The sequence below is a fragment of the Pteropus vampyrus genome, unplaced genomic scaffold (assembly GCF_000151845.1).
Source record: "Pteropus vampyrus isolate Shadow unplaced genomic scaffold, Pvam_2.0 Scaffold4, whole genome shotgun sequence".
Classification (NCBI taxonomy): domain Eukaryota; kingdom Metazoa; phylum Chordata; class Mammalia; order Chiroptera; family Pteropodidae; genus Pteropus; species Pteropus vampyrus.
This window is the reverse complement of record NW_011888785.1, coordinates 8,126,551-8,140,637: the sequence shown is the minus strand read 5'-3', so window position 1 is coordinate 8,140,637 and position 14,087 is coordinate 8,126,551. Positions and strand designations below refer to the sequence as shown.

At 37.3% G+C, this 14,087-nt stretch overlaps 1 pseudogene; it reads right to left on the bottom strand.

Annotated features, from left to right (window-relative positions):
- Nucleotides 1-13,968: 13,968 nt before the first annotated feature.
- LOC111743370 lies at nucleotides 13,969-14,087 on the bottom strand (annotated as a pseudogene).

Sequence of the window (14,087 nt, the reverse complement as noted above, 5' to 3'; positions counted from 1 at the left end):
AGTGCAAGATTTCATCATGCTCCTCAATAGCACACGATGTAAAATTTATGGATTGTTTATTTCTGGAAATTCCCATTTAATATTTTCAGACTGAGGTTGAAAATATTAAGGCATCCCGTGCTGCAGGATGTGGTTAACCAAATCCACAAAAAGTGAATCTGCAGATAAGGGGGAACTGCTTACCTGGCCTTCTGGTTACAACGAGAACTGACATATGAGTACACCTGAACACAGTTTACCATCCAGCATCAAGATGCCCACATAAGCCAATCGAAGTGCTAGCCTGCATTTTACAGCTGGTTGTGAGAAAGATAGCTCTGCGTTTGTCCAGATAGCGGAAGCTGTACTGTGTAAACCTCAGACCACTTAGTGGTTGTGTTTTTCTGCCAGGAGAGCAGAGAAAATGATACCAGTTGAGGGAAGTGGGAGAAAGGAAGAGGGGGGAGCGGAGTGAAGAACACATAGCGGAGATGAAGGCAGAGAGACCTGCCGTGATCCTGGCTTCATTCTTACCTTGGTCTGTGAGTCATCCCTTTTCATGGTTTCTGTGAGGTACTTTCATATCTTAACGACAAATTTCTTCTCTTTTCCCTAAGCTGATTTTTGCCACTCTCAACTGAGAGTGCAAGAACAGAGAGACAGAAGGAGAATGTTAACAGGGGAAAGAGGGCAAGACCTACAGATAAGAACATGACTCTGATTCTGTTGATGTTGGGTGGGCTGGAGGGCTACACACTGGGATGTGAGACAGAGCTACCAGATGCTCTGTTGATGTAATATTCTGGCTCTGGTAAATGGTTTACAAATGCCTAGATGCTGTGTGGAGAAAGTAGGTAGTATTTGCAACCAAGAAGTAGGAGGGAAATATTTATGGCATTAAAACAATAGTTCTTTCAATTCCTTGAAGCACAGTTACTTAATATCTTGATTCTATAGTTCAACATGTCTTAGCAAAAATGACATTTTCTGGGGGCAAATTTCAGGCATTTCATTAGGAAAAGGCTATTAAAGTGAAGGAAGAGGAGGACGTAAAGAAGGTCCTAGCCGTCCTGAAAGTCCCTCATCCTGGAAAACATCCTGAGAGTTGCTTTGGAGATTTATTTAGAACACGGGAAACAGCCGTCCAAGGTCATATCACAGACCTTTATTGCTTCTCACTTTTCAATTGCAAACCTCCCTGGAAACGGCCCCAATTGAAGCTGGTATTAATGATCAGTTAGCTGGCAGCAGATAGCCAGGCAGGAGGAAAAATGGGTAAGCAAGGTGCCTGCGGAGGGGGGGCTAATAAGGCCTGTGGAGGGTGGCAGTTTTGCCTGGTATTGACTGTGCCTTTTACAATTATTTCATATGTCTGAAACACAAGGGTAGAAACCCAATATTTTTTTTTAACTTGATGAATAGAAATCAAATTTTGTCTCTAATGCAGAACAGAAGTGACTTTTAAATTGAAGAGGAAAATGTAGATGGGATACCCAGTGTCAAGTCCGGGAAGAGAGAGATCCTACTATGTAGCGCTCTGTCACTCTGCTTAGTCCAAGAACTAACCCATTTATTAGCGCTTCTAACTAACAAGCTTACTCAGGAGGATATCGACAATCCCCAATGCAGAATGAATTACGGCATCTGGGACACTGGAAGAGTTAAAAGAATTCTCTCTCCTACGAAACAAAGGTGTCAGGGAAGATGAACAAGGGCTGTCCAGCGATTAAAAAAGGAGGGAGAGAGAGGTGGGGAGGGACACTTGGCAGTGGGATGCAGGTGGGCGCAGGTGAAGGGAAGAGGAAAAATGGAATGACAGCCTGATACCTGCCTTCCCCCCGGCCCCCGCCCCCAGGAGGAGATAACTCACCTTGCAGCACAAGATGCCTTCTTGTCTCCTTCAAGTAGGGACCACTCGTCGCTAGGGTGGTGTCATAAATGTTAGGTCAACTGACATAGCATCTCTTAATAAAGAGCAAGTCCTTCATGTATTTTTGATAGTGCACTGGTGACAAAATCCCTCTCAGTTTAGCAGAGAAATACTGCAAGAGTAAATCATTGATGACAACATCAGTGTCCTGGCTGAGTTTTGGGGATTAAGCGAACAGCAGCCAGGGCCAGGCCCCTACATTGCTTTAGGCACCTTTGAAAAAACAGCAACCAAATTAAAGCCACATATATGAGGGGAGGGAAGCCTTCTATTCCGGCAGGGAGATACCTTTGATTAAAGCTCAGCCTGACTTTCCTGCTTCATCTCCACGGAAATTGAAACACATTTCCTAAAGGGCAGGACTTTACAGAATCATAATGAGCGAGCACCAGATGCTTTGCAACTACGTTGCATCCTGGGAGTGGGCAAAGGAGAGAATCAGGGAGGGTCTCTAATGTTTGTTATCAAAAGAACAATGCAGTCCTCCATCCTCTGTTTCTTTTGTGCAGAGGCAGAATTATCTGTGGAACAAGCAATCATTCCTGGACACCTTAGATTGCTTTTCTGCACAGCTGAATTCTTAGGTTATTAGCGTTTAGTGGATGCCGATAGCTTGATGGGGAATCTTCTATTTTGAGGGCAAAACGTATTAGTAAGAATTCACTCTGGGAAAGCAACCCCAGCTTCAGGGAATAAAAAATAACAACACTTAAAAAGCCCAACAAAACAGATCAGTTTCATAGTTAATGAGGGTAATATAAACCAGAGGGTTTTAGTTTTAGGTTCTTTGATGTTTTATTAAATCAGAATTACTTAAATTGCAAAATGCCCAAGTAGTCTATGCGGTGAATAGTACTTTCCTGTTTTTATCACATTCATTTTGTTGAATTAAAACAATTTCTGCCAACTTGGAAAATATGTCCACTGCAACGCTATTCTTCTTGTGAATTAAAATTTACAAAATTAATAAAAACTGTGTTCTTAGATTATTAATACTTTCCATTTAACTTTATTTTCTATGTGAGCTATAGCGCCTAGCACCTTTTGGGTACTTAGTAAAGGTTAAAACATTATAATATAATATTGGTTTTGGAAGTAAGGTCTCAAAGAAATTGTACAAATATTTTTTAAGCTTGGAAAACAATACCCCCATCTATCATATTTTTACAGAAGCAGTATATGTTACTATAAGGTTTTGGTGAATATATACTCACCCAAGAGAGGAGGATAGATTTTCTGAAGGGAAACAATGTTTATTAAAGAGAAAAATTCTGCCAGCTTGTGTAGAATGAAATTACATAATCTCAAAAAGCTTCTCCACTGTCCTTATGCAGTGTCAGGTCTGTGTTCCCGCAAATGGTAAGCATGTATCCAATAAAATCTCACCTGCATGGGGGAGGAATGTATTATGTTCACATCAATGTTCCCAGACGAAACCAAACACGTTTATGTTTAGCAGCGGTCTGCATGAGAAGGGGGGGGAAAAAAAAAAATCTCGAATGGAGGATGTAAGCAAAACCCACCCGTGCACTATTCAAAACTGAGGACATACTGCCCTCTTGTGGAGAGCAGCAGTGCTAACATGTGCGGCGGGTATTGAGTGCGTTTATTTTCCTAGAGAAGAAATGGTTTTAAGTGGTTCATTTAAAAAAGATCTCAGAATAGTATTTGAAAATTCTAGTAGCATCCATATACTGTCTTTATTCTTTCACTCACCCTCTTGCTGCAGAGGGTCAAATCAATATATAAAGGCTAGACTTTACTATCGTTGTTTAAAAAATCTTTGATAACACCTTCCCCTGAAAGAGAATACTCAATTTTTTTCCCCTTCAACTTCCGCCTCTTCACTGTCTTCACTGATGCTATCGAGAATAGAGTTTAGATCTTACTCTGTAAAATAAAGTAGAGATATGGATATTTCAGTATTTTTTCTTTTTTCTTTCTTTCTTTTTTTTGAATAAAAGGTAATTAATGCACAAAACTTGCGATAAATAGTAAGCAAGTAAAAGCTAAGGAAAATACTGCTGCGATGCTGAAGAGATAAAGAAAAAGAAATAGTTTATCCCTTTCTCCCCTCAATTGCTTCGTTCAGCTGCCCTCTCTCTCCTCAACCCCTGCCACGCTGGTTTTCCCTTTACTCGCAAAAGATAATCTTACCTCCTACTTTATTGAAAAAGTAAGAGACAGTACGTTAATCTTAGAGTTATTATTTCTTATCTTCCCATACCAATTTGTATGGGTCACATCTGAATCCTTCCGCTAGCTGCCAGAATCGCCCCACCTGCAAACAAGGCTAAGCTTGTCCTCTGCCGGGAATGCACACCTCCTCTTCACGTGTGTTTTATTTTGAAATTCTGCCCCTCTACTGACATTCCCAATTACCTACACATATACGTGTCTCTTTCATTTACAAACAAAAGTAGAAACAAAACAACCCACGATCAAAACAACACAAAATGAAACACACCTGCTCTAAATCCTTTTCTGCCAGTTTCTGATTCTACTTTTCCAGACTTCGGTAAAAATCTAGTGTCTTATATCTTCATTTTCCACTTATCGCTTTCTCGACCTGATGAATAAATTGTCCAAGCTTACCATGCTCCTGGTCCTTTCATGGGAAGAGGTGGTCTTTCACCATCAAGTAGTTCAGCCTTTCTACTGGTTCCTTGTGTCCGTGAAAGATGTCAATGGTTCAGTCAATTTGGGAAGTGCTGCCTGCTTTAGGCCCCCTTAGACTCAGAGAGCAAGCGACACACCTAAAGCACTGAGCAGCCATGGTAATGAAGTCTGTGACCCATTTAATTTAACTTAGAGTTTCCCCAGCTTACTTGACCGAGAAACCCGTTTTTGTTGAATACCTATTAAGCACCTGGAGAAATAACATTTCACTGAATACGTTTTTTTGCTTACAAACAATTCTTGACTTATTCCTGAACATACCTTTTTGTGGATGTGTGCAAGACTTTCCTGGGATAGATTCAGGGTAGAGGTTTACTAAATCTTAATCAAATTCAGGCAAATTGCTTTTCAATGTGGCTGTACCAATTTATAAAGCCAACAGCATACATAAGAATATCTTTTATCACACAGTGTCAAATCTTGATATTAGCACATTTAAAAAAATTTTATGGGCAAAAACAAACATATTATTGAGCTTTAATATCGAATTCTATGATTTTTAATGAGGTGGGGGCACATTTCAATACTTCCCCCTTATCCTAGAGTTGTTGTATATGTTATTTGATTTTTTGGAGGATAGTTTTTATTCTTTATATACATTCTGGATTCTTATCTTTTGTCTTTTATGTATGATGGAAATATTTTCTCTCAATATGTTACTTACATTTTAATTTTTATGATGCTTTTTGCAACATTTAAAAATCTTTACTCTTTGCAAGGTTTTAAATTTTGATATTGTCAAACTTATTAGTATTTTCCTCTATACCTTTTAAGAAGACCCTTCCTCTCTTCAAGAAAAAATGCCCATTGTCTTATATTTTTCACATCAGACTCCTTAATTCAACATTTTCATTCAGTCTATTGATATTATCTTAGTATCTACTTGTATTGGCACCTCTGTTCAAGTACATAAGTATTTATCATATAGATTTATTTTACAGTGAATTTTAAAATACAATACATAGAGATTCTTGAGCATACTTTTAGGTACATAATTGGGTACACTATAAAAGGACAATTTGGATGACAAAGGAAATATTTACTTTCCTTTGAAGAAGAATAGTTGATTAGGTAAAAATATATCTGATCACGAAATATTTGTAATAGACGAAGTGCTAATGCTTATATTGTTCTACTCTGTATTATGAGTAGTGTGTTATTTTGGAGCATTTTTTTCATTTATGTAGTTGAGGTTTACCTAAATTTTGATTGTTTTGATTGCCTATTTGTTAGAATTAAAAATTCATGTCCTGTTCATAGATACAGAGAACAAACCAGAGGGAGGGTGGGGGGTCTGGGTAAAAAAAGTGAAGGGATTAAGAAGTACAAATTGGTAGTTACCAAATAGTCCCAGGAATGTGAAGTACAGCATAGGGAATATAGTCAATGATGTTATAATAACTGTATATAGTGCCAGGTGGTTACTAGACTAGTTGGGGGATCACTTTGTAAACTATATGAATATCTAACCACTATGCTGTCACTTGAAGCTAATATAAAATAATATTGAACATCAACTCTAATTCAAAAATAGAAATTAAAAAAAAAATTCAAGTCCTGAAATAACAATTCTTCATTTACAAAAAGTAACTGGCAACTGCCTGACACCATTCTCTTTCTATATTCACGAAATATCCTGATTTACTAAAACAAACTACAGACAGATACTGTGATAGCTGAATTCTGCAAGGGGCACACTAAGGATTACAGTGTTTTATAGAAGAATGAAATAGATTACTACCCTCCTTGAGCCAGCAAATGGATGTCATTGGGTGATTTTTACTGAGTCTTTGCACCAGCAATTCAGTCTCAATTAGTAATGATTTTAGTGGACAGATAAGGACCAATTACCAGAGACGCAGAGGTATTTCTTTGTCCGTGGGTGCTCAGGTGAAGTGTTGCTGACGAATTCGTCTGTGGCATTCTTGAAATAACTGGAGACTTAATTCCATCCCCAAACCAGCCCTGTAATGAGTAAAGGTCCTAATAGGAAAGCCACATAAACAGTGACCTGTAATCCCAAGGCCTGGTGACAGGCGTGGGGTATAGTTGTGCATCTTTTCCGTCCTGAAAAAAAAGTATTTCTCAGTTTTAAGGCCTTACAGGGCTCCACTTTCCTTCCAGTTTTTACAGTAGCCAAAAGAACCAGCAAAATGGTCTCAACTGTTGGGGTTCAGAAATGGCCTAATTTAAATTCAAAGTAATTTTCTATGGACTAAAGAAGTAAATCTTTTAATTAGCATAAAATAAAGTCCTATCTTGTGCTTTGACTCTCTACTCATTTACCACCGTCTGACATTGCGTATATTTTACTTACAATCTGCCACAAAAGCGGGGATTAAAAACAACAACAACAATAACAAAAACCTAGTTTATTTACTGCTAAATTCTTAGAGTCTGGAAGAGTACCAGAAGCATAGTAGGTGCTTAAGAAATATTTATTTTAAACTAGTAAGTAAACATTCAGACTAATCACTCTGAACTCTCCACTGTTCCCTCTGCCTAATCCATAATTTGGGGGCCATTGCTTTTGCTTTTCAGCACAAGTCCAAATCCTATCCACCCTTCAAGGTCTGCTCAGTGTCACGTAAGGCACAAAGGGCCTATTGGCTCTTTCCAGTTATCAACAATGCCGTCTCTCTGGCCACCCTGTAACTCATAAATAACATTTTCTAAATGGTATAAGTACTTATTTATATATGCCTTATCCCTATTACTAGAGAGTAGGTGATTTGAAGGGAAAATACATTTCCTCTTAGAATGTATGATACTGGAAGCTTAACATATGGGTACATGCTGCTTTTCACCAGTATGTATAAAATATCCCAGAGCTTAAAGCTGTGGGCTTTGCAGTCAGATAAACCTGGATTCAGTAGTTAATTGCTCCTGTTCACCTGCCACAAAAGGCTCTATGGTCTCTGGAGGGCCCGGGGCTCTGATTTTGAGATCGTGGCCTGTGGTATCATAGCTGTTCATGCACCACGTGTCCTTCCCCTCCCCCTCTCTCCCCCCACCAGCTCTCCTTTACTAGGTTACAGCTCTGGACAGCAGTGACTATAACTTTTTCATCTGAACCCAATCGAGTGCTTAGGGTACAGCAAGAATTCAAGACCTATTTGTCAAAAGAATGAAGTAGCAATTGTGAGAATCGTACTTTTAACAAATGAGTATGTGCGTCCGTCCTCTAGCTAGCTGCTCAGTGAGCTAAGGTATAATGAAGGCGGAAATTAGAGAATGTTAAGCTGGAAGTAGCATGTCCTCGGCTACAGCGCACAGTGGAGACGGCAGCAGAGTGATGGCGAGAAATACATAGTAAGGACCTTAGAAGTGCAGTTCTCACCCGTCCCTGACTCACTGGGTGACCTAATAAGTCATGACATCCTTTTTTTTTTTTAGGAGGTTTGTGGCAGTGGTGGGGCTCAGTTAATCACTGGTAGAACAGGATTGCGGATACACAAGTTTTAGTGTAACAAAGTCTGGATCGCACAGAGCCTGCTCAGAGACAGCCACCAAAGTTTAGTGAATGAAAAAAAGTGAATGGACCATTATTAATAAAAACAAAGACAATGTTATTAATATAACCGTTGATATCAAATAGTAACTTATTTTTAATGACGTCTGTGATTTATACTTTAGGACGTTTCAGCAGTAATTTTCAAAGTTTGTTAGTTACCTCTCTTTCTTCGTGGAATATATATATATATATATATATATATATATTTGTTTTTTAATCAAAGAAAGCAAAATATGAAAGGGAATAAGCTGTATACTGAAATTGCACACTTAATAAAGATAGGGATTAATCATTTTTTGTTTTTTATTATTAGTGTTAGCTGTGATAATTAAATATTTACCCTTTGCTTGTTTATATTCTTCATTTTAGCATTTCGAACTTCATCATACCTTCTCTTGGTTGTTTTTTTTCTTACTCTTTTGGTTATAGTTCAGATATTACTCATTTTGTTACATCAATGTCCCAAGTATGCCATCTAGTGGAATAAAGTGGTCAAGACAAATTTTTACAATGATGCCATGGTCTAAATCAGGCAAAGAGTTTCTTGGAATAGAAATTACTCCTTTCATCAAAGTTCAAAACAAAACCCAGACTCCAATTTAACAAATTTGTGTGGTGAAACTTAAAATTGCATTTAATTTTCTAAAATGGCTGCTGGATATATGCTTGCTGTTTTATTAAATTTCGCCGAGCTTCTAAAGTATTGAGTAACCAAGGGTAGCTCTGCTATATTTGCTGTGGGAAGTGTGATAGTGAAACAAATGACAAAAACGATTTTATAGAAAAGGCTGAAATTAAGGCAGACGTCTTTTCCGGAGCCCATCAAAGATCATAGCCATTTTGTCTTGGTAAAAGAAAATCACAAAAAATATGTCATTAACCTCCTTATTAACTGTATGCCATGGAATACTTTAGGCTGTGACAGATGCCCTTTGAAAGGCAAACACATAGCTGTTACTACTGAACAACGCATTATCAAGTTGTTTTACATATATTATTTACTTATATTTTTCTGCATAGAAAAATTTGTGATTTTTGAAATATATTATCTGATTATAATAATAGAACAATTTCATTTTAGATAATTTGGAAAATTAAGAAATATACAAAGAATAAAAAAGATACCTATAATTTTGCTTTCCAAACATAACCACTTTTTATCATTTTGATAAAAATTCCCTTTCGGCCTTCAATCTCTTCATAGATGTAATATATTTATAATTTTTCTTTGACAAAATTTTAAGCAGTTCGGTTTCACTTTTCTTAGCTAACATTACAAAATGAACATTTCACCCAAGTGATTCAAGAAAACAGTTTAAAAATATTTTTCTTAATTATGTACAAAAGTTATTTAACCAATCTTAAGTGTTAAAAGTATAGGTTGTTTCCAAATATTTTGCTCTTAGACATACTGCCACCTTGCACTTTTGGCATGTGCATATTGGTGAGAATTTGACTATTTCCTGAGGACAACGTTTCCGGACATTCAAGGGTTTGCTATTATAAAATATCTTATGGCTTTTGATTTAAACAGCAAAGTTACCTTTCATAAAGTTGTAATAATTTTTTCAGGGTAACCTTGTATAAGAGGACCCACTTCATCTCACCATTGGCAACATTCTTTTCTTTTGATTAAATAAAAGTATAAAGGATATATCAATGAATAATAATTTCATTTCTTCGATTATTAAACAGACTGAATTATTTTATGTTGACCAGAAATTGAATTTCTTACATAATTATTTGTACTTTTGTTCTCTGTGGTATTTTTCTTGTTGATTTGCTACAGCTATTTATAAAGTTAGGCTATTAATCATGTCTCTTATAAACTGCTAATTATTTCTCCAACTTGTTCTCTGTGTTTTATTTGGTTTCTGAAGTTTTAACTTTTTGTGTGTGTAGTAAAATCCACCAGACTTTTTCTTTACACTCCATTTGCAGCTTTTATGTTCAGAAATGTCCCTTTCATTTTTCACCTTCATCTTTGTCTTTTGCTTCCATTTTCATTTCATAGAGGCCATGCATTGTGTGTCTTTTTGAAGACAACCTTTAGAAATGAAAATCATTTTCTTTTGGTTCTTTTATTAAATCATTTCCCAATATAATTTTTTCCCTTACTTAGTCTTTGGAAAAAAACAAAGCAATATCTTCTATAGGCCATAATTAGTGAAAACTTCTCTTCAATTGTAGAAAAGATTTTTTTATTATTAGAGTTAATTTTCAGTACTGTTATGAGGGTTTTTTTTTTCTTAAATTAGAATTTAAAGGGACACTGGGGGACATTGGGTCACAAATTCCTTGCCATCCTAATCTGTACATCTATTTTATATCTTTTATTCAGTGAGGAGAGAGGGAGAAATGAAGCCTGGGAGTTGTAGAAATGACGGTAGTCCTAAATGACACTGACTAATTCATGTCAGAATCTGACAACACGGATAGTTTTGCCTCTTTGCTGGAACTGTGGGTCAGGTTAATTACTTTGATAACTCAAATATGAAGTCCTGAGGAAATTTAGGCAGTCCGAATGGCTGTGTTTTAACTTTTTAAACATTTTTCCCTTCCACAAACATTACTAAACATGGCATCTCGTTTTTCTCCAACCTCTATTCATTAAAATGACATGTAAATGAAATTGAGGAATATGACATTTCAAGCCACAAAGTGCCCTTCCCCGTTGTCCATCTGATAACCTGAACTTTTTGCCGTATCGCCATAGGAAGATACCTTGAATGACATGGCAGCACTGCACACTTGTTTGTGGTTTCACTCCCTAATCCAAAATGAAGACAAATGAAGGCAATGCCCATCAATTATCTGTTTTCTCTGTTTTCTCTTCTTGCCTTCCTCCAGTTTCACGACTCTGTAATCTAAAACTGAAAAACCTATGAAGTGGTTAAGAGCCAGGCCCTGCTCAGGCCACCTGGTATGAGTGTCGGATCACTAGTTCTTCCTGTGGGCAAGTCACCAAACTCTCCCTGTGCCTCTCTTTTCTCATGCCTAGCATGGTTATAATTGTACCTACTTCACTGAGTGATTGTGAGGATTATCTGAAACAACCCATCTAGAGCATTTAGAAGAGAACCTGACACAGTAAGAAAGTAAGAACTCTAGAATGTCACTGGGTGTGTTACAGATTTCATCTCCTTTAAACAAAATACTGTGTTCAAGAGGGAGCATCACCACATCAAAGGTAATCTAGGGGATGATAATTTTATATTCTTCCACTAGGGGTCTCTATAACTGTATTTGAATGTTCATTTTCTGGGAGCAGAAATTCAAGTGTTAGAAATTACAGGTAATTTGAGATCAGAGATGTATACATTTCTCCCCTAATAATAATGCAAGCCTGGGAATTTGGGGATTGTAATTATAGCAATGTCTTTGAACTCACATAATTAGATCTGGGAAGAGAGGAAAGCTGCAGGTGAATTTGGAGAGCTAGAACCTTTTACACCTTCAGGACTTCCTTCTCCTTGTCTCTGACTTTATTCTTCCTTCTCATTGTTGACTGTCTCTGTCCACTTCCCAGGCCACAAGGTCAACAATTCCAAGTTTATATCTTAACACTCCAGTCACAGAGCAACAGAATGAATCAATTCTTCATTTCAGTTCTAACTCCATTGAGCCTCCAAGTGAATAGACTGGGGTCCCTCATGTGACCCTTTATGGTGAGTGTGCTTTCCCCACTCCTGGTCCCCACTGTGACTTCTCAGCGAACGTGACCACTGGGAGTGCTCTGCGTCACATGCGCACACACGGAGGAGAGGGTCAGGACGCAGGAAGGAGGGGCTAGGAGCTAACCCAGAGGGTGTCTACCAAAAGTTGGCTTATAAATTTCTGTTAGGGCAGAGAAACTGGAAGTGCTAGAAACTACAGATAATAAAGATGGTTCAGAGGAAATGATGAACATTCTGAAATAATAAAACAAAAATTTTATTTTTAACTTACAACTTTATACCTTAAAAAAATCTTTGATGAGAATAGAAAGTGATTGACAGAGTTTTCATACTTACCTTTTACAATTTACCCCTCTGAAAAAGTGGAGGAGAGAAATACATTACTTTCCTTTGGGATTTATCTGCATAAGAACAATTGATGGAAACAAAGAATTAACAGCATTATGTGACTAATTTTTTATTAACATTTTCTGAAATCTCACGGCAGATTTACTTTGCAGTCTGTCACTTTAGACAAACTCAGCCCTATGACGCTAAATCATGAGCTACATAGAAATGCGCATATAACAGGTTCCTTGTTTTCTAGATGTACATGATATATCTGTGGCTCCTTGAGCATCAGTGAACAAAGGCACGGTGGCAGCTTTACTATGAAGACCCCAAACAGATCCTCTTGTTTTTCATTTAAGTCAACTGCACATTTTCCTGTCAAAGCTTCTAGATAGAACGGGTGTGGCAAGTTTATCTTAAAAACCATTTAGAGTAATTTGTGATGGAGACGGGAGACACTTCAGTTGTCTGACAGTTGTTCTGCAGTCAATCAAGATGGCAGAAGTAAATTAATCCCATGGCTTTCTTTCTTGAGAAAACTTTATGCAAACAATCTTCTTGTCAGAGATGCAATGTCTTTCGGTAATAGTAAATAAGAGTTGAAGCAGGTTTTCTTTAAGGGGCACAAAGCTATCTTTAATTTCTGCAGTTGACTACCAGCGTCACCCTCAGAAGCCCTTCTTGAACTGCTGGAGCATCTAGCTCTTAAAGGAATAGATGGAATTTGAGGCAAGTCCACACACAATATTTGGTGGGATGGTAATGTCAATTATGATTGTGGTTCATTAAAGAAACTCTTAAAGTTTTATGAACGAAACATAATTTGTGAAACTTTAGGTAACTCAGAGAAGTCTAAGATTGTTTTAGCCAACTGAGTTTATGATTTTATTATGTGAAAGAACATGTCTTAATGTGGTGGATTTATCCCAAGAATAGGAGGGAGCTCAAAATATTCTTTTCAGACCAACCTGGTGTGGAATACATATTTTTTGTTTGTCTGTTTGTTTTTGTGACTTTCCATTTTTCTGTAAAAAACTTAACAAATAATTAGAGGTGGAAGAAATAAAGCTAACATAGGCCAGTTTTGCTGACCAAAGTCCTAAGTTCTTACTAAATAGAAGAAATCATTAAGTCCAAAGAAGCAGCAGATACCTATGGTTCTTAAAGAACAATTTCTCTCTTTTAAAATGGACCCCCACTCCTTTTTTCTGGGAAGGTTTATGTGAAGCCAAAAGAGATTACAGATTCAATGTACCACAGTCTGAATTCCAGGGAAATAGCTCAATGAACCCCAAACTGAAGCCTTTCTTCTTGAGATCCTAATTACAAATAGAGAATGATCAGTTTAAATGCTTCACCCTGCAGGATGATAATAATAGCCTAGGTTTGCAATTATCTCAATTTATCCTTGTCCCAACCTGTAAGGAAAGCAAGGCAGGAAGTAGCATTCCCAGTTCTGTGTTGGAGGATGTGGCGAGGTGCCTCACTTAAAGTCCTGCAGCTAATACGTGACAAAATTAGCACTTTCACCTAGAGTTTGGTGTTTTATCTCTCCCAAACTGCAGTCATTTGTTTCCTTTTTTTACCCGTTTCCTCCCTTCCTTTCTTCTCCTTTCTTTTTTTTTCTTCTAGAAAACAAACAGGTGCAAAGACTCACTGAAGACATAATGTCTGGACTGAATATTCACATAAAGATTAATTTGGATTTTTTACATCTCCAAAAAGTGATTATAAGAACATTTACAACTATTCTTACTATGTCTACATATGAAAAGACTTATAGTTTAATGGGCTTCAAGTCTGAGATTATCGAACTAATTTTTATATAATTCTTCTTTATTTTTTTTAAATTTTTTTTATGCCTGCAGCACCTGGTCTTCCTAGGTGGTCTCCCATCCAAGTACTAACCAGGCCTGACCCTTCTTAGCTTCCAAGATCAGACGAGATTGGGCCCGTTCAGGGTGGCATGGCTGTAGAT